The 25769-nt window shown below is 41.4% G+C and overlaps 1 protein-coding gene across 1 annotated transcript in view; it reads right to left on the reverse strand.

The window, feature by feature from the left end:
* DCHS2 (dachsous cadherin-related 2) overlaps positions 1-25769 on the reverse strand; it is a 250110-nt gene that overhangs the window by 103513 nt on the left and 120828 nt on the right. The window contains exon 20 of the mRNA XM_080384716.1: positions 1-25769. This exon is cut by the window's left edge and continues 23006 nt beyond it; it is cut by the window's right edge and continues 4369 nt beyond it. The gene's annotated coding sequence lies outside the window, so the exon portion shown is untranslated.

The following is a 25769-nucleotide window of genomic DNA, read 5'->3' on the forward strand; positions in this document are numbered from 1 at the left end:
TTAAGTGTCCAACATCCATAATTTACTTGAAAATATATCACACCTAAGCTGAGTGACATAAAATTGGACCTCAGTAAAGGCAAGCAGAGGGCACGGTTCAGCTGGGACAAGGACAAGGCTGCAAGGAGAGTCAAGGTTCTTGGTGCCCACATGGCACTAGGCGAATGGGACAGACCTGCACCTCGGGACACTTGTGTTAGATACCAAGAAAAAAGTTCTCACACTGTAGCTAGTTAAATGCTGTCCAAGTCTGCCCGTGAAGGAGGGAGATACTCAAGGTCAGACTTAAGAAGTGCCGGTTGCAAAAGGTTTGGGTGCAGCTGATGTTGCAAGAGCATCTGGGTGGTCTATGAGCCCAACCTCCACCCCAGTTCTGTGAGCCAGGGACTCCAGACTTGCTCTCCTGGCTGTCCTCACCTCTTTCTTTCATCGGAATTTGCTTCCCTTGCAAGTGAGAGACAACAGGCTGTTGCTAACATCCCCTACAATCAAAACATCAGGCGCTTTCCAGGGAATGATGAACGGTAAGTCTCTCCCCACCAGAAGCCAATGGTGAGCTGCCGTTCAGCTAGAATGCTGGACATCTTTCCTGTGAGCTGAGTCACGACGATTAAGCCTTCTACTGGTTTGTATATTAAACCTTTGCATTTTAATTAGGGGTTCAGGAGGAGAGCTGTTTTCTTTGGAAGGCGAAGGGTGTAATTTTCATTTTTTTTCCCCTCTGGTGCTCCCTCCTTTTGGGAAAGTCTCCCCATGGAGCTGAAGCATGGATAATATGATTTTGCAGCAGGAAAAGCGTTGTCTGTGGAACACATACTTCAGAGAACAGAGCATCCCCTGGCTGCAGGGTGCATGCTTCGGAGCAGGTGGACAGCCGTGGGGCAGCGGGCAGCTCTCCCCACAGCAGTGATGGGAAGTGCTGTCCTCTTCACTGCATGCACACTTCCATGAGCAAACAGAGGGCTTCCTACCTCCCTTGCAGAAGCAGGTATCTCTGTGCAACTGTGCTGTGCGGGTGCAGAAAGTGTCAGGGAAAAGCACCAGTGACGGGGTGTTAACGTGGACTCAGACTGCTCTGGGTCCCTCCAGAGCGATGGCACTGCTGCGTTGGCTGTACGCTCTGTGATGGACTTTCTCCGCATGAGAAACAGCTTCTTCATGCTGGGACTTTTCCTCCTGTGCATCTTTTCTGCAATCCCAGCTGGTCTCAGTGCTGTCACAGCCTTCACAAGAGCCATGCCTGCTTCCCCTGGAGCCGATGACAAGCTCCACACAAGAACATTTTGTCTCATTTCTATGCCTAGAGCCTTTCTTCTACCCACCCCAAACCACAGTCTTAACCCAGAGCTGGGGAATGGAGATGAAGCATTAAAACACATTTTACTCTGTGCTGGTGAAAAAAAACAAACCATAGCAAGCAATCATATTTTGTAGAAAGTAGCAAACAAACATTTTTTGTAGGACAAAGCGTATCAGAATGACAAGCAATACCTTTTGAGCTTTTTCTGAAGCAGGACTTCATAGCCATCCCTGAGATGGTAGCATACAATGTCCATCTTCTCACCAACATACCATAATGGGAAATAAACTGATGACTGGAACAATCTGTAATTTTTATTTTAAATTAATGGAGGCCAGGTCCTCTTTAGGATGAATTGAAAAGCCTTCCTCTTGCCTTCACCAGTGATTTAATGTGCTGGACTGTGCTCAAGTGTCACCAAATCACCTGCAGGCTGGTGCCTCCCTGCTGCAGCTGGAGCCCCGGGGAAGAGCTGGCAGAGCCAGGGCACTCTGTGGAAAACCAGGACAGCTGCTCCCTCCGTTTATCAGTTTCACAAGGAGCCTGCCACCAGCTTTGGGCACCTACGTGCTCTTGCAAATCCGGCTCCACTGCAAAATATGACTTCTTCATGGTGTGAAAAAAAAAGCATAGTTTTCTTCCTTAACAGCAGAATTGAAGAAACCTCATCCCTGTGTCAAATGTGATATTGCATAATTGTGAATGGTTTGTGAGCAATTATATATTACTTGCAGCCTGACCTCCAGAGCTACTTAGCAATCTCTATTTCCATTTAACTCAGCAGAGCCACCTGATTCTCCAATGCCTTTGGCTCACTTATATTGTCTTACAAAAGATAAATTTACAGATGGAGACCCAAGTGTTAAATTATCTAAGATATGAGACCAAGATTAATCTACGGAGGCCTAAAGAAGTCATAGTTTGATGTCAGCCATTACCTCACACTGGCATCCTTCGGCCACTCAGAAATGTAAAGATGCACATGCACGCTCTGTTGATATTGCTCTTTGTCCCACGAAATGTTTCTCCTTGGCCAGCGACAAGTCAGATCCCGGGACATAAATCCCAACGCTGTTTTATCACTGAGTGCTGCCACACAGAAGATAAAACTCGCTACTCTCCCTGCTTTGCTGTCAGCCCTTTCTCCCCTGGCAGCTTGTCACATGCCACTCACAGATTACACAGCTTTCATCTACCCAGCGGTGGACACCAGCCTGCCGTGATTTTGCATGCTTGCATCTGTAGGTCATGGGGAATACTCAGTACCATTCATCCTGCTCATGCAGCCGACTACTGCCTTGCTGCGAAGCTCACTGGTGGCCACCAGGAACAGGAAGATCCTTCACTTATGATAAGCAGCAACACCAACGTTCTGATACTGCCGTGTAATTTTAAAACTTGAGGCTGCAGCTTCTCACACCCTTAGCCAGTAACAATCTGACAGCTGCCTTCATACCAGCTGGGCTGCAACACCACAGGGCTTTGCCTTCCCAAGAGTGGCAGCAGCAGAAAGAAACACGAAGGAAATAGAGAGAGCAGTGTGACCGGTGGAGGGCTTTGCTTGTGGGCAGCAATGCCTCGTCTTTCATTTTTACTGCATTATCCATCACATATGTCCATAGGCTATGGCTTTTCAGACTCCTGTAAGATCAGGCTTCTAATCAGAGAGATCAGATGAAGGTCTTTAACAGAAGGAGAGAAATCCACTACCATGATAGATGGGTTGTAGCGCTTGGAGGTGAAGAAAAGAAAAACAGCCAGTGAACTCTCCTACAGCACACAGCGACAGTCCATATGAAGCAGCCGTAGTTCCCCTTTCGGAGATGTTCCTACGTGAAGTATCCATGGCCAGCAGAGCCAATGTCCACCACAGCCAAGCACAGTGCCAGGAGCATCTCCTGGCTGACTCACAGGCTTCTGAAAACAAGGCCTTGAAGAGATCATACCAGTTTTCGTGTACTTGCATGGCTCGATGCTTAGAAAGTAGTCATCCATCAGCAAGGAAAAGCAGTGCTGAAGAAAAAGGTTTTTCCCCTTTGATAAATCTGCTGATTTTTTAGAGAATATTTTTCATTCTTTCTATGAAAAAAAAGTGCATAAAATTAAAAATTGATAGCACTGAGTGCATCACATCCTAGGTGTTCAACATGAGATGCTCCGAAAGTGTCAGGTCTTTAGAAAGCATCACGCAGGAACCTAAACGTGAATCCTTTGTGAAGTTATTTTGTTCATGTATCCAAGAAATCTGACCCCTAAAATAAGATTATTTTAAAAAGTGCTTCTGTAACCTGTGAATCATTCAACTATAATTTTGATGTAGCAATAGTTAATCAAATACTGCTGGATATTTGCACTTGTAATCATTGATGAGATCATTACTTTCTTACCTTGTATTAAGCTAGTATTAATCAACTGCTTGCACAGAACAGGTTGAATTATTATTTTAGGCATAAAATAGCTTGGGTTTATATTAAAAACCACTGCTTATCTCTGTCCAGCAGAAGATTTGAAGCACGGCACTTTTCCAATCTCAAGGAAAATACTCTAGCTGAGGTGGTTCCTCAGTGCTCAATGAGAAACACAGGCCTTGCCAGATAGGAATAATGGCTGTGTGTTAGATGATGGAGATTCAATGCGCTTGTTTAATTTGCAATCATACACAAACTTAATAATAAACCTCCTCAGCAAATAATGAGCATTTGATGTAGGGCATTTTTTACTAGGGACAACAAGCATGAAAGTCAAGATGAATACATTGCTTCAATTTCATGGACAATGTGAATTAGAAACAGGCTGCATACATTCTGTTTTAACTTAGAGAATAAACTGTTTTCATTTGTCTAAAAAAATAGATTTATTTTCAATAACACTAAAACCCTATTTTTCTTCCTCCTACTGATTTTCCCAAAATTTTCACAAGTAGGGAGTAGCTGTCTTAAATATGGCCAATAAATTTTGTTACTTAGTTGGCTGTGAGACAGCAAACAATAACTTTCTTGCTATTAATTGATAGCTACAGAAAAGATGCAATGGATCACCTCAGACAGCTCAGATCAGTCTTTTCATGTTAACATTTGTTTAGAAAACACAACTTTGCAAGTGATTGATGCAAGGAAAATTTGCTACAGTCTCCTCTGCCATATTGGCTAAGAAATGCCTGTATTTAACATCTAAAAGACGGATTTCCATGTTTGGTGGGTTGCTCAGGCACATTTTTCCTATGTACCAGTCCCAGCCCACATCTAAAGGTGCCTAGAGGACACTACAGTGAGAGTGACAGTTCACGGTATGTTCAGAGGCAAGGAAGAAGTAGGTGGAAGCCCCACTTCTATTCCTGCTGCCACATCTGACAGTTGAGTGGCTTCAAGCCACTTCTCTTTGTATCCCTGCGCCTCCCTCTCCTGCAGGAGAGAGCAAGGAGCACCACCACACTACCTGCTCGATGGCTGCCTAGTGCCAGCCCAAGGAGCCTTGCTCAGCCTCTCTGTGCCCTGCACTAAACCAGTTACACCAGCAGACTGCAAGATAGCACAAAAAAAAAACAACAACCAAACAAAAACAAAAAACCATGAAGATGAGCAAAATCAGCTCAAGCCTGCAAAGTACCAACTACATCTATAGAGTAAGAAAGAAAAGGTTGCAGCATAAGTGCCCCTACAGATGTAAAGAGTGCACGGGAAAGAATACCACAGTTCAGTAAAGCAAGGGGACAAAAGCCCACTGGGAAGAGTGCGGGAACAGCAAGGAAAGGCTGCCCTGAAAGATAAACAAGCAGGAGGATGGGAAGTAAACCCTGGAAAAAGAGAAAAAAGACGAAGAACAGATGGTAGTGAATAAATAAAGCCAGAAACCTAGCAAGGATTATAAATTTTTTTTATATAAACATCAGTAGAGGAAAGAGCCCAATAGACTGGTAAAATATTATTTATTAACTCACAGTTTGTGCATTTTATGGTGCCCAGCTGAGCAGCAGGTGTATGAGACCAGTTCCTGGGCACTCTTCAGGTGTGCTCCTGCCTCTGGAGGAAGGTGTTCTGTAGCTGGTTTAACGTGGATTTTTGCCTACACCACAGATTATGGTTTTGCTCAGAATTCCCCCAAATGCTGCAGGGAAAGAAACAGCCAAAGACAGTTCAATTTGTAGCTATGACCAAGGAACTCTCTGCCAAGCCTCTGTAAAAAAACATGTTCTCCCAGTTCTTCAGGGAGGACCTGTGGATGTTTTGCATGGGACATTCAAGTCAAAGGACTAAATTGCTTGGAGGAAACAAGGGTTTCAGGAAAGCTTGAGCTTTCTGAAATTGGAAAATATTCTTGTTCTAGATAAAACCATAGGAAACAGTCCATCCTTGACATGCCAAGTATCTCTACAACAGAGATGAAACTACTTCACCTAATAGCTATTATTTATGAAACTGCAAAACCATGTTATTTTTACTGAAGCAACAGAAGTGAGACAGATGGAAGGATGATATATCCGGGTGCCTCCATCCAGAGACATTGAGACAGACACCCTGCAATACAAGGTCTGTGCTAGGTACGGGCAGAGGGTCAGTTTATTTTGCATGCTGTGGTCAGTTTGAAGGCTGGAGTCAATGAGAAATTATAATCAGTGAGTTAGCTCCAGAGAGCTAGGATAACAATTATATTTACTGACCACACTGGATCCTACAAAGGCTATTTATTACCTCTTACTAACTAATTAAACTCACTACTGATGGCATGACCAACCCGTGCAGTGCCTTTTGTTATTGCCTGGACCTGCTGTTCCCCTCAAAATACTAGAGCAGCTGTCAAAAAACAGTGAGTCTATTCCTGCTGACAGTTGTGCTTCATTGTGTTTTACATGCTGTGGTTATCCTGTGCTATTCGTGTGTCACGTCGTTACGGGCATCTTTCAACAGTGCCTCTCTTGCTTGCAATCACTGTAGAAACCCGTTGTGTCCCAAGACAAAAAAAAATCACAGCGATGTTTTGTTATTGCATTTAACCTTTATCAGTTCATACTCCTGCCTTGCTCCTGTTTCTCTGGCCTCAGTTGCCAAACCTGCAGGAACTCAAGCTCTAATTTTTTTTTAAAAAATACACGAGAAGCAAGATTTTGTTACTGCTGTCCTGACATTTCTATATGAATTTATGTATTAGATGTGGATTGACAGATAGATGGGTATGCAGTTTTCTTCAGGAGCCGCTATATTTATTTACTATCATTTTCCCCTGTGGTGGATTGAGCACAACAGGTTAATAGTTACCTTTCCAAAACTCCAAAACTGCACTTTGTGGCAAACAGGCTAAAATGATGCCTCCTGCCTGGAAACTGACATGTAAAGCATTCTATGAGTACAATAAAACCCCAAAGGGCAAATATGAAGTGGAAAATATTAACGATAAAAGGTAAGTTGTCATGTCTGACTAAATTAGATGCATCCTATTTCTGTTTAGCTATAGTCCCCTTCAGCAGGGGGACTATGCTAGGGAACTATCACAGGGGACCGGTAACACCTGTTTAAAATAAGAATATATTTTTTGCAGTACATGTGAACTGAGAGGAACTTCATTCACCTCTGCCCCCCCCTGAGGGGGGCAGGGATTTTTCTTGGCCACCGACAGTAACTCTTTGATTTGCCTGGGTACATATCCTTGGCGTGTGTGATCAGCGTTATTGGTTTCATCTGTTCTCTGAAGGAAAGAACGAAATGTCTTTCCTTGATTCTACCCTTTTAAATTGACCCAAAGTTATGATTTTGAATATGCCTTCCTCTGTGCCCAAGGAATCACCCATCAGGCACCCTAAGGACGTCTGGAGCGGGGCAGGTGGGAGGTGCAGTCCCGGGTAGCCTCACGAACAGCCTCAGCGACCTTCTAAAGCATCTCAACCCCACGTGTGATGGGCCACCACAGCCTGTACTTTCTCAAAGACTGGACATTTTCCCAAAGGCTTCTTACATCAAGCTGTTGCGTACATTCCTAGTTCTTTTCCTCAAATGCTGTAAAAAAATCCTTTTACAAATACCGAATCTCTTCCAGGGTTGTATTCAATTTGCAAATGCTGTACACATCTGTGTGTTCGTCATCTGGAGGTGAGGGGGAAGGCATTGGCCACATCAGGATGTTATTTGTGCCAGTTAACATGGGCTTCCCACAAATAAAGACACTAAACCTTTCGCACCATACCCACAGGCTGTCGTCTTTAAAGTTTTTGACTATAAAACACTTTAAAGTGTTTGTTAGTGTGTACAGTGCATAAACTGCTGATCTAATGCTTTAGGTTTTAAATCAAGTTGACATTTGTATCAGTCATAGTAATGAATTTGTGGTTGCATAGAAATATTCCCAAACATACACATCACCCAAAACAATTCATTCTGAATGCTACGAAGAGAAAGGAAGGCCTTTTCCCACAAAGCGCGTGATTAAATGGTGAAATGTATCATCCTTACCTTATGGAAACCTCAAGTTTAAAGGGATTAAAAAAGAGATTAGGGAAGTTAATAGAAAACAGTTTAGTGCAGGGGCTCTCAGCTCGCAGCTTACCATGTGTCACGGTGGATGCCAGGCCCCCAGAAGACCATACTGTGCTGGTTTTGGTACTCCTCCCAGGCATCTGCTGTTGGCCATGGCTGGGGCAGGACATGGGATGGCTCCTATGATCATCGCCACCTTCCTTGGGAGCTATGGATACAACGAGCCTTCCTGCTGCTGCCTCTGAAGCAAAGTTATGACACTTTGGGAAGAGACCACCAAGGCATTTGAGCTGTATCCTTGGGAGCAGATGCCCTTTGCTCTTCTGGTGGTACATGTTCCAGCTCCAGTACCATCCCAGAGTAAGACTGGGCTAAATGTGTGCATGGGTGCAAAGAAAAGGAGTCTTTGCAAAGTCAGCTACTACCACAGTCCCTCCACTCTGGGACCACTGATGAATGTTTATGCTCACAGCACTGACTGTTCATTAGCAGAAGCTGTCATTTTTTCATCTGAGATCACTTAACTGAAGTGTTTTGCCAGTAAATTTCTGGCACTTCTCTTCGTGAGGAATGCCAGACACAGCAAACTGTTCACTAGTTGCTGCATCTACACTTTTAAATAATTGACAGTTTCATTTTGTTCAATTTTACAGAGACATTGATGTATGTGGCAGTTCCTTTAAGAGATGCCTCTGTGCTCAAACTGAAGCCACATCTGAAGAAACAGCAGACTGGCGAAGCAATATTTCTATTTGCTCTTCCTCCTTAACCTAAATACCTCCAGCCTGAAACGCCAAATGTTGGACTCTACCACCTCCTTTATCTCTCCACGTACAATAAAAAGGAAACGTATTTCCAAAGATGACATTTTTATTGTGAAATAACCTGTTGCTTTTTAAAACAGTTTTATTTTCCTCTCCATTTTCCCAAACTCTTCACAGTCTACCCAAACTAACTGAGTTTTCTAATGCTGTCCATCATTTAAAAAAATAAATAAATAAATCTGAGCACACGTTATTTAAATTATTAAAATCCACCAGGGCCTTTCTACATTCTCTAGCTTGTTTCTTTTTCAAGGAAAAACTGGTTGAGAAAAGCTGGAGGGAAGGAACAACTGGAAGGGGACACGCCGTGGTTGATGTGAGGTTTGGAGACAGGTTTTGTGAATGGCTATGCTGAAGGCAGGAACGATGGAGGTTTTGCTGTGTTTCCTCAAGGGAAACACGCTCTCTTCTTGCCTGATCTCTTGCAGGTCCTTGTGACTGAGCCATCGCACAGCGCAGCTGGGTGTGCCGGTCTGCAACACTACAGCTGTGCTGGTGGCACACAAACTGAAATTCAACCTTTTAACGTAGTTGGGACTTGGCTGATCAACATGGTGGAAGACTGGGGCCTAAGCTCTAACCCAGCATCCAGAGCCAAGAGCCAAGTGAGCAACTTGAACGTGGGCCCAACGTGCTTGCCACATGGAGAAGGCAAGCAGCCATGTGCTGTAACCCTAACCATCCCGTTCAACCGTCACATATCTAAATACCCCGCTAGACTCCACAGCAACAAACAAAAACAGAGTGAAAATGCAGAAATCTTGCAGATTAGTAGATGTGCTCTGAGCTTTGGAAAACTAGACCACTTGGATTAGACTGTTTTAACATAATCATTTTGGTGAGGCAGGGAGGGAACTTTAGCCTTAATCTCTTTAGTTTATTATCATGTCTAAGCTCTTGCTCACATTTTTGATCAGATGTAGCAGATATACTCAAGAGGGAAAATCGTTCTCTGGTGGGATCTTTACGTAGCTTTGCGTAACAGATTAATGACTTTGCTTGGCTGGTTTATAATGTTCTGTTGATTACAGAAGGGTGACACTTTTTTGGAAGAAATGCTTTTCCCCTAAAAAATGTTTAAGTCAACCAAAATTCTTTGTGATTTGGCTGATATTTTTTGGCCAAAAATTATTAAACATTCAAACATTTTAGAGGTTTAAATATTTTTATTTGCCATTTGAGTTGTTTTCCTTCCTGCTTTACCGAGGACTTTTAAAAAATAAAAATGCTTTTATTCAGCTCTCAATTAAATTCATTTTTGGTGGTGGTGATGATTTTATGATTTAATTTATTGAATTTTCTTCACCCCTTCTTCCAGTTTTGGGGGTTGTCTACCAAATCCAAAAGCTTATGGTCTTAGCATCTCTGCCACTCAGGCAGTCATGGATAACTATTTGTCCTGCTTACCGCAATTTAGAAACATGTTCCTAGTGAGACTTGCTGCTGCAAAGCTTTAACACTCCCTAATCCAGCTGATCCGAGAGTTCGTAGGCAAAGTAGTGATGCTCAAAATGTCAGGGGGCTTATGATCACTGCATGGGCACTATGCTCCAAACCTGGGTGCACAATTTCCTAGGCTTTCCTAGAGTTGGGTCTATTTTTACCTACATGAGACTGTTTGTTTGTCTAGAGCTTGTATTATTTCATTAAATATCTCACACAGGAAGGTATTCTTCTTAACATCCTCTTGGCTCTACTTCGCAGCGAAGAGGTAGCCTTTCACTTGTGAAATGGGGTCATGCTATTGCCTCCTCCTGCAGCTTCAGTATTTCAAAGTTAGCAATCACCCTGGAGGTAAAGCCCTAAATCAGCAGTTTAGAGGATTAGGATCACTCTCATAAGGCCTTTCTCACCTGACTGAATTTGGATTTATTTGGCACTGAAAGGCACAAATCCAGCAGCGGGAAATGAGTGTCACTTCACAATGCTGTTATTGCTCTCATGGCTCAGCTCTAAACCCAACCCATATTCAGCATCTTCTTGAATAATGAGCGCCAGAAAAGGAGAGAATTTGCGCAGCAATCACTGAGCCAAATACGAACACGAAAAAGTCCCCACACCACATAATATCTCCTTGATTATGGATGCAAGGCTGAAGGCTCGGGTCACCTTTTTAAGCCAAAGGATTGTACAGGGAGCCTGAACTAATCCATCAGCCACCACAATTCCCAGCTCTTCTTTTGAATTGCCAAGTTCCACGACAAATGTAGCCAACACCTTGCCAAGACAGAGTGCCGTACCAGAGCAGAAAGTATCTGACTGAGCCCCTTTTGCCATAACATGTCCCCAGACTACTTTTAATTCACCAGCCTCTAGGTTAACTGCAACTTAACGTTTTCTAGCCATTGATAAAAGGAAGGAAACTGCCCTGGTCTAGGATCTGGTCCTGCTCATTTAATTGACTAGGTTATAGAGATTTTGCTCTCTCCTTGTGTCAAAAGTAAAATATAGCAGGGTAAAACAAGTAAAATACCAGGAACCTGACATCAGTACAGAAATCATTAGCAAGTAAATTCAGTCTTATCACAGCTCTATCAAATTAAATTGGCAAATTCTCTTTTCCCTAACCTCAAGCCTCTGTCTCAGCCTTCATGAACTGGCATTATGTATTTTACTGCTGTTTAATTCCCTCGAGTCACAGCTCAGCCTTTCCAGCACTTTCATTCAGCCAGGCTGATGAGTCCACAATGATGACTCCAGTTGTCTCTACTTAAAAATTGACTTAATATTTACATTTATATGAGTTCCCCAGGGTGTGGGGAACCACCACATATAAAAACCAGCCCCTGCTCAGGTAGCTGTTTACAAACTCTTATGATCTAATTATTGAGAGCTTGACTCCCGTGTTAGTGGAAGGCATTTCACCATCACCCAGCACAAAAGCATCACTTGCTTGCCTCTTCTGTCTGTCAGCCCCAGCATTTGCCTGACATGAACTTCAGTGCTAAGTCATTCTGCTTAGCTTCATCCGCTGTGGCTGACCCAGCAGGATTAACAGCTTGAGTCATTCAACAGCAAAGACAGCTGCAAACCCAAGCACTGACCCCAGCACCTTGTCGTCACACAGCCACAAGAAGGCTAGACCCTTCTTCAACCATCCTGCACAGGACCTCCATGAGAACAAACTCAGCACGCCCATCTAACTCCGAAGCAGGATGCTAAAAGCGCTCAGGATATTCCCAGCAGCCACAGATGGAGGACCAAGCCTCTGCTTCCTCCATGGACCTCACGACAAAGCAGTAAACATTCAGTCTTCTCGCAGGGAATTTCTCTTCACACTGCTGTTGTTCTGTTCACCCAAGTTTGAGTATACTGGATCAGAGGTTCATCTAAACCAGCAAATCTAGTTTTTCCAGAATATGTTCCCAAGCTCCAGCCAGCTGCGGCTGAAGGATTTCCTGAGCCAGAAGCAATGTCTTTCTATTAAGACCCCTGGGCGGACCTTTCTTCCACAAACTTTTGCAAGAACATTTTAAACTTTGCATACACACACAGGCATATACACGTGGCACATTTTTGTGGCTATAGATACATTAATTCAGAGAAGACTATGTATCATTGATAAGCAAAATGATTATTAGAGCAACGGCATGATAGGGGCCAAACAGTTACATAAGCAAAATGAATCCAATTAAAAGCCCATTTTTCTCACAGCCACAGTCTTCTGAATCATTCATTGTTCAGGCTGAAGTTTTCCATGCCTAAAGAGAAGGGTTTTTTTTCTTATCCCCTTAAAGTCAAAGCAAAATCCCTGCAACCATTTTTAGGTTATGGGAGAGTGATTCTAACCAAACTTTTTCCAGAAGAACTACAGTAAAAACAGATGAAATTTGAAACTTGGCCATGACTGAGTAATCAATGAAAATCAGTGCTCTTGCACGCTTTGAAAGGAATTGGCTTTAATTTAGCAAAGTCGTGGCTTTCCAAAACCAGCGTGCTGTATACTCATAACTGAGATGTTGCCTGCAGGTGGATGCAGTGCAGGGTCGCTGAGCACACATACTGATTTCAAAGAGCTCTCTAAGTTGCTGCAGAACCTGCCACTCACTGAAGTCCCCATGTAGAAGGGGGATATTCTTTTATGGCTATGATGTTAAAAAAATACCATCCAGAGCTTGCTTCCACAAGATCTGAGCTAATCCAGCCTTTGAGCTTCCTCCAACCTCCACCAGGTGCGAGAGGGCCCTGTGCACATTCACACTGTGGGAACAGGCTCAGGCTAGCAGAGGCAAAAGGGAAGGAATCCATCAGCCTGCTATCTTTTCTAAGAGCATTACTGGGTCTGAAAGAATCAGGTTCTCATTTTTTCCTTCTGGAAAGGAAATTCCTGCAGCAGCTCAGCTTTGGAGGGGAAGGGAGAGTCCTCCCTTGGAAAACCCAGCGGTCCCCTGGCAGTGAGGGACTCCCCTGAGATGCAGATGGTGATGATTAGGACCCCTTAAGATAGATCTTACCTCATAACTCTTATTTCTTGGATGAGTGCTTGAAGTCCTGTGCAGCCAGGGAAAACAGGACGAGTCCTGGGTGACCAGAGGCAGCTGAAGATCCCTGCTGTTCTCTGTGCACTCCGTGGGACACTGCCAGCAGCCAGCGCATCTTCTGAGGGTGTCCTTCGGGAGTCAGCAAAGTTACCAGCTGATTGCTCAGTGGCACATCTCCAGAGACACCTGTTGCTTCTGTAAGGAATTCACTGACTAAATAATTCAGACTAGCCAAGAACCTTGGTAGGGCCAAATGGTTAGAAAATTGATAACCCAGTAACCAAGTTAGGCTACTTGAACTTCTCCCCCTGCTTTTTAGAGTGCATATTTCCTGTAATAGCGGCCACATCTGATTATTTTTAAAGCTTGGTTGTGCTTGAAACAATATAAGAAATTGTGTAATGTTGTAAGAGAACATCCAACAAACAAAAACCAGCCCCAGCTTCACCCAGTGACATTTTCTGAGAGTTCTCCTGAAATATCTCCTTATACTTAGGCACCACTCATTTGCACATTTTTGTTTCCTTTACATGAATAAATGGTTCCCACAATATCTGAAAAGTTTCACTTCAAACATTAATCTTGAAGGAAATTTTTATGAAGCAATTTCCACCATGTCAATTTATAGCTCTTTAAGATTCCTCTTCAGGGAATCATTTCCTTGGACAACTAATTACAGGAGCAGCCCTTTTTTGTCAGAATTTATAAATGCAAGAATAAAGATAGATAACATCATTCTGACTCATCTGAAAATTGGTATTGTGCTTTTTCTCTATTCTTAAGGTTTTTATAGCATTTAGATGACGCATGACAGATTACTACCTTGACTTTATGCACCGCCAGGAAATGCTGTTATCCAGCAGGCAATACTGGAACACAAAACTCTAGAAATTATTTATATGAATTAGACTTATTGTACTTCCCCCCCCCCCAAAAAAAAAAAAAAAAAAAAAAAAAAAAAAGCACCTCTCTTCTTCTGGTTTAATATATTATCTATTTTGTCCTTCATCAAAGCACACAATGGCAAGCTCTGAGCCCTTGATCTGAGCCCTTGAGAAAATGAAGTGCACAAAAAGTTTGGCCAGGTAACAGCACATAGAAGATTATGTAAAAACATGATGATAGAATCACTTTTAATGTTAAAAGTGCTATAATGGATGACCTGGGGCAGGGTTAGGTATGAAGGAAAGAAAATTTCTTAAATTCTGTAAAATCTCAGGTTTTGACTGCTTTACAAGTTTAAACCCTTTTGCAAAGATACACCTATACAGAATAAAACCTGTTAACACAAGTCCAAAGATAAATGATCCATGACAATTCCTATTTCTTTCAAAATGTAGAATTACTTTCAATACTAATTCCAGTAGTATTCCAGATTGAAGTGTAATAAGCATCTGGCACAAAACAAGCAACTTGTGTGTTCTTTCCCAAACATCCAAAAAATATTTTAACATTGGGTTAATCAACCTCTAATTACCCATGTAGGAAGGACTGGAACACTGAAGCATCACAGCATAGGCATGCAAGAACCAAGTCAGACCCAAGAAGAGAGTCAGCTTTGAAATCCTTTGGCAACATGATATAGTTGTTTCTGTTAGAAACCCTAAATTACCTTTTCTTTTATGGGCTCCCAATCCCACTAGTCGAGTTCTTAATTTTTGTCACTTGCCATAGAAAGACTTTGATCATGCGCTAAATGGTTTTACAGTAGTAAGTGGGTAGGACTGCAAGTAGCAAGATACAGAAAAAGGAATTTATCCTCAAGAGTCTCTCTCATTTTGATGGGTTGCCTTTGATCCCACAAAGACCGGATTATAACTTTAAAGTCTGTCCTAGCAGTGGGTGGATCATCTCAGGAACTGACCAGAGAACAAAGCACATTCCAAAGACAGAAATTGCAGGACCTGGCTTAAAACTGTGAGCTGCAATTCAGGGACTTCACCAAAAAAAGAAACCCAACACTGGTGCCAAGCCATCTGACAACCACAGAATTTGGGAGAGCATTCAGCTCACTTCCTTTTTTATCTCTTTGTCCAGTCTCCAGCTTTCCCCTTCGAGACCATCAGGTTTGTTCTTCAGCAGCCACTGTCAAGCAAAGTTATTCCTTGAATGGTGTTCCGTTTTGCCTATACCTTGTGCAAATAACAGGAACTGTTTGACATTTATGGGAACAAAACAGAGAAAAGAATCTGGCCTTCCATTCCTTTGGGCAGCTTAAATACTGAGGATTCAGTGTTGAAATACTTCAAAACTGAGGAATCGGAAGACAAAAAAGTGAGAAAAGCATTCAAAATGTCTACAATAAAAGAAAGAGATGGAAACAAAAGAAGTTAAAGATTTATTTTTCCTTTGGTGAAAGCCAGCAGGGAATTCTTGAAATTCTTCAAGCTACATTGAGCTACATCTTCTAGATCTAAACGTGAAACCGCACAGGATTTAAGTGCATGCTTCCAAAGGCATTTCAATCACTGGCAATTTTACTCCCACAGGAAGGCTACCTCTTTTCTTCTCTTTCTTCTGCATCTTCTACCATGTCTTCATTAAAGTTGTTTCTCACTCGTAAATTTGGTTTCTGACTAGTGGGTTTTGTGAAAATCATAAAGTGATAGATTTATTGCAGAGGGAAGCATAAAATGACGTGATTTTCACGTTGTGAGCGCTCTTCCATGTATCTAAGAGATCTGTCCTGTGTGAGAATTCCCACTGAAGCCCTGGGGGAGAATTGTATTCAACTGAATTATTCCCAGATGGCTAAGTTGCAGTTTTATACTTACAGATATTGAAAAGAGGGAAACCTTGTGGATGATGCCAAGAAGCGGAAAAGATGTTAGAGGGAAGAAAAAAAGAGTGGGCTTCTTTCTCCTGTGTCCCATCACAGAAACGGTCCACTGGCTTGAAAGCCATTTGGGGAAGGGAACTATTTGTATTGTGTTGCAGCCCTCTGACCAGAAGGAACATCCATAGGAAAAAAACAGTTAATTAAGCCACCAACGATCCATTTAAAACAACAACAAAGCCTATTGGGAAAGTTCCTGGGGAGGAGATAGTACTGCTGTATTTGGGGCATTTCCTTCAGCATTTCCACAGAAACCCACCCAGTTTCCAGGCTGTAATCCATAACATCCAGCGACCGGTTCAGCCCTGGAGTCACAGATGACACTTTGCAGACTTTCAGCAGCCAGGAAACTGAGATCCAGCTGCAGGAGTTTCATTTGCACAGAGGATGCAGACCCCAGTCCTTCTGAGCAGGGTGCCACTTTCCCCAAGTTCACGCCTTTCCCCTAAAAACTACACACCTCCCCCTTAGAATTAGCCTGCTCCAAATAAAAGCTACCAATAAGCTTAACGACCCTCCTAGGCTGTAAACAAAACAATTAATTCCATAAAATTCCATTACAAATTTCCATTGCATTAATTCCAGAAAAGTTACATTCCATTTAATTCCATAAAAAGAGCTGGGAAGCTCTTCCTACCTAAATGTCTATGGTAAAAAAAAAATATCTCCGTCTGTGGCTGACCATGAGATATTCCCCTTTAAGAAGTGTGTCAAAAGTTCTGCAAATCATTTTTAGAGGTTTCTAAATGCATTATTTATAAGTTCTTTTCCTCTCCCAGAACTCTTTATAGTTGAAATTGTAGCATTAATGGAGCTTGGCTTTACAGGCAGAGACAGAAATAGAAACAATAAAACTTTAAAACTTACTAAAATATTTTACGAATAAGCTGCTGTAAAATACCAGGCATCTACAGAGCACGCTGTGGTGAGAAATATTCTAAAGGCCTTATCATTGCTTCTTGGAGATGACCTACATAACTCACAGCATCTTCACTCAGAAATACTGCATCTTTCCAAATAAATGCTGCGAAACTTTTCCAGACCACATTCTAAAAATGCTACAATCTTTTTATATATCCCATATACATATCTTTCTTACTTTCACATCTCTAAAATGGAGTAAAATGATTCAGTAATGCAATATTAAATAGAAAAATGTGCTTTCAGTCATCTGACTACAGCTCCCCAGTTTGAGTTCGATTCCCAAAACAATTTTTGGCAGGAAGAGATATTGCAGGGAGCAAACAGAGGCAGGGAAAGAGTAAAGGAAAAAGATGTAGATTCATGAAATTGGAAGCTTGAATAAAATGTCCCTGCCTTTGAATTTTCATGCATTATTTATTAAATGTGATCATCACTATTACATTTCAAAATACCTTGATGAAAATTCAAACAAAATATTTTTAAATAATTGAATCCCTGGGCAAATTTTGAAACAACTCTATTGATCCAAAATTCACATCAAGAAATGGCCGTTCTATACAGCCTAATGGATTAACCAGAGCTCTGTGAGTTATGGTGCCTTTAAGAGTACTGAAGTCCATGCCAATACTCACGATGCTGGACACCACCATCTCTCAGTACATTTTCTTTTGTATTTGCATTCCTGTTTTATGCATTTTTTTCAAATGATAGTATCTTCTTTCTCTGTGAAAATCAAATTATTTCTTCAAACGCAACTGTGCAGAGCAGCATTAATTCAAAAGTGTTCAATATATCTTTCTAGGCTGTACTACTGAAGAAACATGAAGAACCTCCAACATCACTTAGGGAGAGTAAGCATTACCCAGATAACTAGTAAGTGAAGGGAATCGTAATTTTACTAAGGTCAGAGACCTCACAGAGGATAAATATGGCTGAATTAACAGCTAGGTTATTTTGCATTCAAGAATCAAAAAAGAGCTGGCTGCAAATGCTTCAGGTCTACAAGTGTTATGTTGCAATAATTTTGGTATTATAGGAATATCTGAATAGCAACTGAATTAAATTTATTTCAAGATGCTGAAAAAGTAGGTTCTGATGAGAGCCACAAACACTACTCAGGGACTAGAGAAAGTGTGACAGTAGAAAAGGTCAATATTTTTAGTAGGTGAAGAAAGAGATTAAAATAGATTTGATTACAGTAAGAAATCATACCCGAAATTCAGGTGCTCCTTAACCTATAGCAGAACAAAGTATTATAAGAACCGATAGCTGGAAGATGACGTTTTGTTGACAAATTCCTATATGAAATTAATCCAAATGCCCTCTTAAAAACTGACCAAGCTCCGTTGCAATCAGGCTTGCTTCTGTCACTGGCTCTACTGGAAAATATCTAACAATCCAGAAGAATCTACCTGTCAAAAACAATCTAGAAAAAAAACTGCCTGTCTCTACCAGTGACCTTGCTTCAGCTCTGTCCTTCTCTTTGTAAAGGTCACCCTTTGCTCCCTCTCTAGTAGTGCTCTCCCCACCACACTATTCCTCCAACTGACAATGTACTATGCAATAAATGCGTAATTTTGTAATTGTAAAATTAATTCTTCATTGGCAACTGTGTTGAACGCTTTTCTGAAACTCAAATACATTAATTCCATTGAATTTATCTACAGAGTTATCTCCTCAGAGATTGCAGAGTTTGGGCACATGACCTACCCTGAAACCCGCGCGCATCCTATTGCACCTGTGTGTCATGAGTTTTCTCCAAAGCTGATTCTAATCCCATAGAGGTAACTACTCAAAGGTTGTATGAATTGCTGTTTTCCCCTTCTTGTCAGGACTCCATCATGATTTTCTAGTGGCATGCTCTCATCCCTTCCCCAATGAAATTATGTCAATGCCATACACACACACACTCACAATCTCAGCACAAGGACTATTCTTTCCCCTCTATTTGAGCATCTTAAGATCTTTGAGGTAAGTTCTCACCTTATGTGCGGTGGTCTTCTTCCCTGCCCTTACTATTAACTTTGTCCTGTCATTCATTCCACGGTCAACATGATCACTTGCTTTACTGCAAATAGAGGTTAAAAATTATTTCACTTGAGCCAGGAGAGCTTATTTTTAACCTCTACCTCATTTTTCAGGGTTCCTACTTCTTTTCTTCCTTTTTACGAGCAAAGAACCTTTGGCAGTTTGTTGTAATTTTCTTAAGTCTATCCACTGACCTTTTGCAAACCTCACGCTTTGTGCCTCCTTTAAAATATAAACACTTTTTACCGGACAGTCCGTGCCCTGTTCTCTTTGCCCTGGATAACCTTTGCTATCCAGACAGTTCCAGCTAACGTTCACATCTTTGGCTTGACACAATTCTAAACTTCCCCAGCATCCAGACTGCTGGGTCCCAACGTCTTCACCTTTGTATTATGAAAGTTTGCTCTTTGAAGTCAGTAATCCTAGAATTTGGCTTACATGACACAGCTTTGATCATATTCCCTGCTATTTTGGGTAGTGTGGCTATGCCAGTGTGATGCTCCACTTTGAATCTGTTAACTGGAGCAAAGCATGTGGCAGTACAGCTTCTTATATTCAAATCAGCCCATTGCAAATTAATCTGGTTTTCTTTACCGGCTAGATACTGTTGTGTAGACATAATTCTTAGTTACAGACCTATTTCTTCCTTTTACTGGAACAGGCTGTTATTTGGTTGATGATGTTTGGTTTTTTTTTAATTTGAACAAAACTAACTTTGGATTACAGATGCAAGCTTGTTTTGTACAGTCAAGTCTTCCAAGGCATATTAATTAGTTATCGAAGTAGAAAATAATACCAATCACCTTTTGTCAAGTGTGTGAATAAATGTGTTAGCTCTATATGGCCCTAGCATGATTAGCACTATCTGTTCACCAGCCATGCATATACTATTACAGAAAAACATTCCAGCACAACAATTACAGAAAACCCTACATGTATGTATATACCTGTGCCTCAGCCAATCTTAGAAAGTACAAACCAGGAGCAGCTCTGGCTACTTTCTCCCAAAGTGACAGTAACCCCAAAACAGCTTTATTTTTGCTGTCCCTTCCCATGTCTTCACAGCCTATCACATTAATAATGTATGGTGCTACCACATCACCTTCTGCCTTTAGTTCTGCTCCCCTTGGGCAGCACACATTTTTCTGATACTCGTGTTCCAATTGTAATTATTATACTTAATTTCACATCCTGCACGAACAGTTTCAGTGCGCTGCCAAGTATCTTTTTGAGAAACACAAAGGAACCTCAGCTGCGTCTGCCTGACCTCATTCAGTACCATACCTGACCTTCCAGCTTCCACTGCATCACCTGCCTGATCACTACTCTTGGTAGTAACATTTCTTTCCTACCATAGCAGTTACACAATAATTTAGGTCAGAAAGGACCTCTTGAAGTCTATAATTCAACCTTCTGCTCAAAGCATTTTGAGCTTCGAAGTCACATCTATTTGACCAGGGCCCCATTCAGTTTTGCGAACCTCCAAATCTCTTGGTCGTTCCCCTTGCCTCTGTGACTCCTTTCTCCCTTATCCCCTCACCCGACTTTTCCATATAATAGAACCAGACTTGAGAAATTATGTGTGTCCTCCCTGATCTTCTCCACACTGTTTTGTCCCATCCTTTCCTCCTCCTTGACAGACTGGCAGAACTCTGCTGAAGGTCATCTAGGGTGCAAGGTCTTGAAGCCTCAACTCATCACTATCCTTGATTGATTCCAAGCGACAGTTTCTTTTTTTTTGTGAGACCATAGGTGAGAAAAGGAAATAATTTTGTTTCTTAGAGATTATTTCTTGGTGTCAGATCTTCAACGTGTAATTCTGTCCCTGGCAGGCAGCACAACACTGTCTTCTGAACCAGCTGAGCTGGCAGGCACTCAGTTCTGCTCAACAAGAGTCCTCACTAGCAGATCTGCTCCATGCCTGTATGCATCTCTGCTTTTCCTTTCAACTGCAGTTTGTCTCATCTTCTTTTCTCTGTCATGGATTTCCACATATCACCCTCTTTGTTCATTGCTGAGACTCACAACACCTCTGCTCAGGAGACAGACGCAGCAGATAAATGTACACACATTTCAGAAGCATGTAATCAGCAGTCACTGGAAGGATTTTGCTCACATTGTTTATAATTAATTTCTCTCTCAGGAACAATACCTTCAAATCTGTCCTTTTTTATTATTTCTTTGAGGCAGTTTTTTTTTGTAAATTAAGCAGATCAGCAGGTGACAGGTTCAATGGCGTTCTACTAGTCCCCACTATTGCCACAAGCATCACTGATTCTGCCACGGGACACAATACCAGGCACTTTTGTTTGTATACGTGAGCATTATCATTGCTACAAAACAAGCTGTAGCAATGGACTAGCAGCTGCACACTCCCCAAAGCACTACCTAGCAGTCTTGAGTATCACAAGATCTTCCTTGACAGTTGATGTCCCAAGCAGGCAGATGAACTGCATATGCCTTTTACTTAGTCTCATGTTTTAAAATTTAATTATCAAGATGTCCTCCTTGCCTCGTAATTTTATCTTTACACTATTTGCAGTAATCAAATTTCCTTGTTGCTTTTTGTTTCTATGGTATAAACATCACTACTTAACTCGATTTAAGTCACAAAATACCTCATTAAACCCCATCCAGAAACTGTTCGTAAGAGGTTTGTGTTACTAAACACTCATTTATCTCTAATTATAATGATGGAACACACCACATTCTTTTGATAGGAAGCATTCACATCTTGGCTTCACACCTTAACTACTTAGGAATCAGAATCCCCAGTTTTCAGTTATTAAAATGAAGTTACAAGAAACATACGAGGGATGGAAATGGTGGGCAATGGAACATTTTAGGTAGATATAGAAAAAAACTAGAGGAAAAGTGAGTGAGTTCAAGCATTATCATTGATCAAGCATAGCGTATGATATTCAGAAACTAAGCTATATATAGTTTTCTGCAATTCTGCTGCCAGAGAACAGAGTAGGTTGCTGAAACTTATCAGTCTCTACCTAGCGAATGTGTGATCAGCTGATAGCACAAGATGCTCCATTAGTGTGACAGAAGCCAAGATTCAAAGTGCAAAAGCTATATGACCGTGGAGTTCAGCTTAAAGTTGAAAAACCACATGTACCTCTCAAAAACCCCACAAAAACTCCCAAACCCCAAACAAGTCAAATAAACCCAACAACCCACTGAAGAAATCCCAAACCCTTCCTGCCTACCTTAATGTTAACAGTTATCAGGATAATTTTGAAGACTAATTCTACCCACCACTTGACCTCAGGTCAAGTGCTTACAGGATGAAGTCAAGTAGAAAAGTCCCTGTCTGAAGGCGTGATTATTCTGCGCGTTCAGTAAAAGCAGGAGGAAATCAGGCAGCACACTGTAGTTTACATAAAAATAGAACAAGGAAACAGTAAGCGACCTTTCCCTTACAGACCTTCTCAAGACTTCTCTAAAAGTCACTCCAAAATAAGCATATAAAGCAAGGCTTGCATCAATCACCATGAAGCATAGAGGAACCTCCCCTCCAAATCCCGCCCGCCTTCCCCCCTTGCCCCATGCTGGTTCGACTCTCTTTTCCAGGCTCTTGAATTCCCTTCTTTCAATGCTCTTCCTGCGGGTTTACAGCCCTGCACACCGGGGAGCGCGTTCTCTGCTGCCAGTGACTCTTGTTACGGTACCAGGGAGGCACACATGTTGTCCATTTCTTCCAGGTGCATTCTTTTATTCAAGTCCCACTGAAATCAGTGGAAGAAGTCTTGGGGAGTTGGATCAGAACCCAGTATTTTCAAACCTTTTGAAATTAAATGAACCCTACAGTTTGTTAAAAGGGACATGCTGGAAATGAGTCTACACCCAGCTAGATGAGGCTCAAGACAGGAATTTCCGAGGTCAATGCAAGCAAGCTTGACTTGCTACTCATTTATTTTGCTTATGGCACCAGTAACATCATTTTAGAAACTCTTTGGAATTTCCCATTTGAAAGTTTTCAGTGAAATGCTGCAGGCATATATAAGTAACATCAAGGTATTCCTTCAGGCTGGGCTAGTGAGCAGGCATCATCTAGCTCCATCCGTTCTCATGTGTCACCTTTACATACCAGCTACTGTTGGCCGACCAGCTCTCACAATAAACAGCTCAACTTCCATGCTCTGAGTTCTCAGAGAGCCTTTCATAGGCAATTTACATACAATTTTAGGGAAGGCGATTGCGTTAGGATTGTGTTAAATACTCTTAAGCTTCAAAAAAACCCTGTTAAACATAAGATTATTTTTAAGTGGACAAGGTGATATGGATAAGGCTGACAGTTTTAAGTGTAGTTTGTAGTGCAGCATTCCTTTTTTTTTTTAACATGATATTCAAGAAATTTGAGTTTTCTAATTGGAATGAAATTTTCAGCTGATGTTTTGAATACCATGGTGGATCACTTCAGTCTTTTACCATTACATCTGCATCTTCAGGCACTGGGTTTGGCATCTAATGCTTCATCCAGTACCGGACTTGTTTAGGTCAGTCAAACATTGATACAGTAAGGGGCAGCAATTTTTATTTTTGTGACTATCATCAGCTAAAGGATCTGTTATTTCCTATATTGCTCAAGTAACTCACGTGTCAAGAAACAGAACCATTCTGCAATTCTAGCCTACCCCGATGCCTCTCTGTATTCCTTACAGATGCTCTTCTATTATGTTTTACAAATTTTAGAAGAAAAGCATCTGACATTTTATGACAAATAGCCCTAGCAGCAATGTAAAGTGCAAGTCTAAACCAGAAAGTTTTAGACTTTTCCTTTCTATAAGGCCCCTTTTCTTTTGCTTAGACATCCACATTTTTTCCAACGTTTTTAAAAAGTTGTATGTATTTATGGTGGAATTTTCAAAGCCACCAAGAGGATTTGGATGCCAGACTGCAGCTCTTTTTAATGAGATCTGGACATCCAAATCCATACACAAATTGAATATACATTAAACTTTGTATACGTGCTAGCAAACAGCTAGCAGAGCTAGCAGCTATGCAACGCCCAAAAGTATACTCAATTTGATTCTGCAACACCTTAGTCATTCTAACCAGATCACCTACAGGGAACTACGCCATGTACTGCCATAGCGAGTTGGTTCAGTTGTGCCAGATACTAAGAGCAAGAAGCTGCAAAGCCATTTCACTTGCAAAGTAAGCCAAATTCTAAATATAAACCTCCCACCGCAGTATATTCAATTACAAAGTCGCAACTGCCTCCTATTCCAATTAGTGTTTTTACAGGACTTTAGAGACCACCACTCTCCGTTCTCAGCCAACCAGTACCAGCTCCCTTCCTGCAAGGATTCCTCTGTGTCCTTCACCCACAGGGGACCGGTTTTCAAGGAGCACCGTAGTCAGCACACACTGGGAGGAGATCTAATCCCAATGGCCCCACACACCTACAATGGCCAACTGGATTGCCATGAGTTGTAGAAGTATAAAGCCATATGGGCACAATTTTCAGTCTGGTACTAGCTGATGCTCTAGTAACAATTTTTATCAGTGCAGCATTTTTTGGCTTCTAGGTCTCTCAAAGAGAAGATTTAAACATAGCTCTTCAGGAAGCTACATGTCAGTTAAAGAAAACAAGTGACATACAGCACAGAGAATTGATGGCAAGCAAATGTAAACAATAGTAGGAATTGGCAGTGTAATTGACTTAGCAACAAGGGTTCATTTTTATCAGAACTAGAAGTGCTTTAGGAACAATTCCTGTCTTCAGCTGAGGATAAAATACAAACTAAATATGGACATGTGTAGGTAACTAGTGTTTTTAGTATCATTTTAGAAAATCGGTATATATATTTTTATAATCTGTAAATGATGGATTCCCTAAAAATATGAAGGTTTTTCTTCTTTGCACAGGAATCTGTTTGAACGTCAATTTAATGATTACTACTGGTAGATGGAATTTAGATATCCATTTGGTAGTGATTTACACCAGTGTTTTGAAGGCTGCCAACAAGCAAATCCAGAAGGCAGGCAGCCAAAATTCCAGAACAGACAACTGTCTTTTATTTTATAGCTTATGCATTTTGAGCTTAATATGATTTTCCACTAACAAGTTCTGTACCTTCTCCAAAGTGCTAAAACTGGTGTGCAGAATTGCAAAGTAACACAGCCTCCTCGAGGCAACCTAATATTAAACTCATGGTAAATTATAGAAGTTATACTGTTTACTTAGGGGAAAAAACCAGAAAGGTTAAAAGAACTACACATGATTTATTGCAGACACTTGCTTCAATGGTCACATTTTTAAGCTTGATTATATATGAAACAACAACCTATCAGCTAAGCGTTGTTTCCCCTTTGATACAGAATGAACAAATACATAAGAGGCAAGGAAAAGATTGCTATAACACTTATGAGGAGCACAAAGTGTGCATTGGTTGTATCACACATTTGATAAACAGGATGCAAATCATATTTCATCTTTTCAGAAAGGCATCTAAAAGAAGCTGCATTTTAAGGAGCAAAAAGGGTACAAAGAAACAGGGGTTTCTCACCTTACAAGCAGAAGTGGGCACACATTAGCATGGTGATGGCCAAATCATGTGCTAAATATGATGACTGAATGCTTTCTAATGCTAATAGTTTTCCATTGGCAACAGAAATATTAGTAAATGAAAAGCTACTTAACCATCAGTCTAGACTCTACAGATGAAACGAGGCCCTAACTACCACTTTGTATCCATGAGCATGAAAGATCAAACACAGTTTCACTGTACGTATTATTCTTCCACCACTCACCCATCAAAGATGATCCCTATCAGAAAAGCACGTGCTCATTACTCCTCGGAGCTATAGCTGCCACTTGACCATTACCACCTGAAACTAAAACCAGATTAGCTAAGTTCTTGACTATATAGAAAAGGTAGTTCTGTGTGCCATGCGTGC

Source organism: Falco punctatus, assembly GCF_963210335.1.
Source record: "Falco punctatus genome assembly, chromosome: 1".
Classification (NCBI taxonomy): Eukaryota; Metazoa; Chordata; class Aves; order Falconiformes; family Falconidae; genus Falco; species Falco punctatus.